Source organism: Rhagoletis pomonella, unplaced genomic scaffold (assembly GCF_013731165.1).
Source record: "Rhagoletis pomonella isolate Grant_MI unplaced genomic scaffold, Rhpom_1.0 Rhpom_scaffold_00012, whole genome shotgun sequence".
Taxonomy (NCBI): domain Eukaryota; kingdom Metazoa; phylum Arthropoda; class Insecta; order Diptera; family Tephritidae; genus Rhagoletis; species Rhagoletis pomonella.
The window spans coordinates 15,015,170-15,019,509 of NW_023458566.1; positions in this window are offsets into that span (position 1 = coordinate 15,015,170).

Below are 4,340 nucleotides of genomic sequence, written 5' to 3' on the forward strand. Positions count from 1 at the left end.
ATCTTCAGTTTTGGTGATTGATTTTTGAATGCAATCAAAAAGCAATTGGGCGGCGGTTTATGTTATGCAGGATGAGCATTTTGCATAGCTAAAACAGATTGCTGGTCAATTAATTACACTACGAGGGGAGATCAAAAAAAATCATATTTTGATACAGGAGGCTAGAGAAACTAAAAATGCATTGTTTCGAAAAGGATAAAGTTACTTGTTTTATCTATTCTCGTTATTATTCAATGAAAGGGAAATTTGCTAGGCCAAAATAGTACGAAATTGTTTAATATATGTAGATGGAATCCCCTGACTCATGTGGACTTTTGCTTTGCTTCCATCACACATAATGTGCTTCGAACCAAAGATGTCCCGGTGGAGAGACTAATGCGGTACATGTGGGATCGGGTTAGCGTAACAGTAGGCAAGTTGGCGTTGGCTCCGCTCAAAAAATGTATGTTTTTCCTTTAAAAAGAGTATCAAAAAAGTTTAGTCTGTCTAAGGCTCTAACCGCTCCCCAGTGCTTACTGTGACTGAGTCTTGAGAAGGACCAACTGAGTCCTCAAAATAGTTACGGTCCCGCAAGTTCGTCGGCGACATCCAGAAGTTGAAAAGTGTCAAACCACTTCTTGACGATCCTGGAGGTGATTATCCTATTGAAGATGGCCCTGATTGCCGCCTGGCTGACTGAAGGATAACTAAAAGGCGGTTTTCAAGCGGTTTCAGAGTATCGTCACATATTCTATATTTACCCCATTCTTCATTCGCCATAGAAATAGAAAGATAATAAAGTTTTTCAACTTTGTTGTCACAATCCCCAACGAGCCTCCTAAGCTACAATTCGCTTTTCTACCTTATTTAATAGTTCATGACACATGTAAATCATCGCTTTTCTGGAAACGAAGCATCCTAATTAAATCGAATATCTTCAACAATGAGACGGCAGGAAACCAAAGCTGCTCCGTAAGTTACTTTTCTTCTACCAATTTTATTTTATACAGCGATTTCTCAAACGTAAGGGAGCCAATTAGCCAAAGCCTTAATTCCGCGAAATTTTCACCTCCCCTCGTAAGTTAATTGGAAATTGATTTAAAGCTAATGCTCATTATTTGAATATGTATTTGTAGGTAAGCAGAGTATTTCTGTTAACACAATATTTTGTATTTTTTATTTAATATTATAAAAGTATTATACTCATAAAACCTTAATAGTTTCATTTTCTTTCGAATAAACGAAAGAAGATAGATAGTTGCAAGTAAAATGTTTTTTAATTACAGAAATCTAATGAGGCATACCTTTACCAAAAAAAATTTACGAACATTTCAACATGTTATGTGTAAGCATGCACAACCTCGGCGGCTGAAATATGTATTTATTTTGTAGTAACTATGTTGAAAACTTCAGTGGTTACGGCATTACGATAAAGAAGATCGCGCCTTAAGTCTTTCGTTGAATAGTTTTTTTTTTGCATTTCTGCATTTGTTTGATATAATTTCAAAATAATAGGCAGTGTGTTTTAATAAAAGCGTAGTGTTAGGTAAAGGCGAAATAAAAAGAAGGGTGGTAGGTAGTGTTTTAATATACTACCGGTCGCACCAATCAAAGTAGCGCTTTGCTGAAAAGATTTAGATAGACAAACAGCTCGATGTTCTGATTATTTTGGTATGCTTCATAATTTTTCTTGTAGTCACAAACATCGAATCAAAGTTGTAATACCATTTCAAGTTAAGAAAAGTCACAAAAAGGGAAATTTAAGTGTCTATATGAAGGCAGGTAAGGTTAGGTTAGAGTGGCTGCCCCGCGCAAAGTACGGAGCACACGTCGGCTGGAAAAGCCCGTTGTGATACCACTGGCCGAAGCCATTTGTTTCTTACCTTCCCTAAGAAATTGGACCACCGAGTGCGTTTTATATAGCACAAAAAGTCGAGGACGCTAGCCGAGTTCAAATGGGCTAAACAATCCGGAAAGTACTTATTGGTTGCGCATGTTGAACAGGGCGGGACAATGGCAGAGATAGTGTTCGACGGTCTCCTCCTCCTCCTCGTCTCTTCAGCTGCGACAAAAATCGTTGGTGGGGGGTATGCTAACCTTTTACCGTGTGAACCCATCAGACAGTGTCAGGTGATCACACCTACTACTAATCTGAGAGAGGAGCGGTCCAGCCGAGTAAGAGCTATGGATCGCTTTACATCAATATTTGGCCAAATTTGCCTGGTAGTATGACAGGTGGTTTCCACGGCCTACTTGGTGTTTACATCCTCGATGAGTTCAGCCTTTAGTCTGTATTTGCAGAAGGTTAGAGGTATGCCCGCATTCTGAGCAGAATTGACTTCAGATATTTCCGTCCCCCTCCTTTCCAGCTCGTCGGCTAGGCAGTTGCCAGGAATGTCCCTATGTCCGGGGACCCATACAACCATTAAGAAGCATTTTGATACTAGCAGGCTGAGGGTCTTCCTGCATTTTATGGCTACTTTGTACGTTGTTCCGTTAGATTTGAGATTTTTGATAGCAGCCTGGCTGTCAGAATAGATAGCGATAGGCCGTCTAGGAGGGGCGGAGTAAAAATACCTGACTGTAACCGGCATGAAGATGGTGAGACGACGGATAACTTTCTGAGCTTCTGTCCCACCTTTGTAAGAGTTTTTGGCTGAGGTATATTGCGAGAAACACGAAAACATTAAATGTTTTCTGCAGCCGTTGTTTTGTATTAGCTGCGTTAGTAAAATTATTCACCCTTTGTGTGGCCTATTTGGAATACTTATATACACATGTATGTGTATAACTATCTATTATCATAAGCGAAACACCGGCTTGGTTTTTTATATATTTGCAGCTCATAGCAGAGCTGAAAGGTACTCAGTGATTCCCATCCATTGAGAACGTTCACATTCAAAACTAATTGTTTTTATGTTATAGAGTAAAAAAAGTTGATTACATTTATTTAACAACATAAAATGAATCATTAGAAAGAAAATAAGCACAAATATTTGTTAAAAAGAATGTGTGACAAATGTGTGAATGTGTGATTTTAAGCGTATTTTTCAATTTCATCAATGGTTGTATTCCCATGCAGCTACATTTAATTTGAGCTTTTAATTTTTGCTTTTCTACAGCATGCAAATCTATGCATATTTTTGAAGCCAGTTTCTTAACATTGATTTTTATTTTTATTTTCTTTTGAATGCTTTCCGGTTCATGCACCATGCTCAAGCAAACTATTCTAATAAAAATAATCAATATGTTTCGCGAAAATAATGTTATATTTATATGCTTTCATTCATTATTTCGGTTCATGCTTTTTTTTGATTTTTGGTGCACCGAAATATTAAAATTTAACTAAATACGTTTAAAATCTATTTTTATAACAACAAGTAATTTTTAAGCAAAAAACAAAACCGACTTCAAATGATCGGATTTAAACCAAATTAGTAATGGGACCACCCAAATTGAGGTACCAACTTTCCGATGAAAAAAGAATTATCGAAATCGGTTAGCGCGGTCCACAGTTATGCAGTAACATACATAAAAAAATATATATATTTTGACGAACTTATAACCTCCTCCTTTTTGTGAAGTCGGTTAATAAAAATAACTAGTATACTAGTTTGGTTTAAATTCAATCGCAAGCCTGAAAGCCCTTTCAAACCCATTTCGATTGATATCCATTCTTTAAAAATTCATTTAACTTATTAAATAATTTGAATGCAGCTTATAAATTACGTGGCAACCCTTCTAAATATATTTTAGAAATAAAGCCTTTTCAACCCCATTACGATTGACACACATATTTTAATAATTCATTTGACTTTTTAAATAATTTTAATATTTGAACAAAGTAGTTTCGTATATATTTTAACTAACTGATGAACTAAGTTGAATTTTATTTTCTAAACATGTGGCATTTTTCAAACCCATTCCATTAATACCCATGCTTTAATAATTCATTTAACTTTTTTAATAATTTGAAATAAACTTTTAGACAGGTGGCAACCACCTTCCAACACCTCAAAAATATTCTTAATGTTTAAACTAAAGGCTTCTTAACACTCTTCCGTTTGACTTCCATATTTTTACATTTCATATAACTTTTGGAAAAGTTAACTAAAATTCGACATTTGAGGCAGGTGGCAACCCACTTCAAAATATTTTTAAACTGCTACCTTCTGAGCCCCCTTTCGTTTGGCAACCATATATTAAAACATTTTTTTCTAATTAATTTCTTTATTTCAAATTTAATTTGATCTTTTATATAGGTGGCAGCCCTCTTAAAGTCAAGCTAAGAAAGAAAGATTTTCAAAATCATTTCCATTGATACCGATTTTGTAGTATTTGATTTTTTTTAGATAATTTGG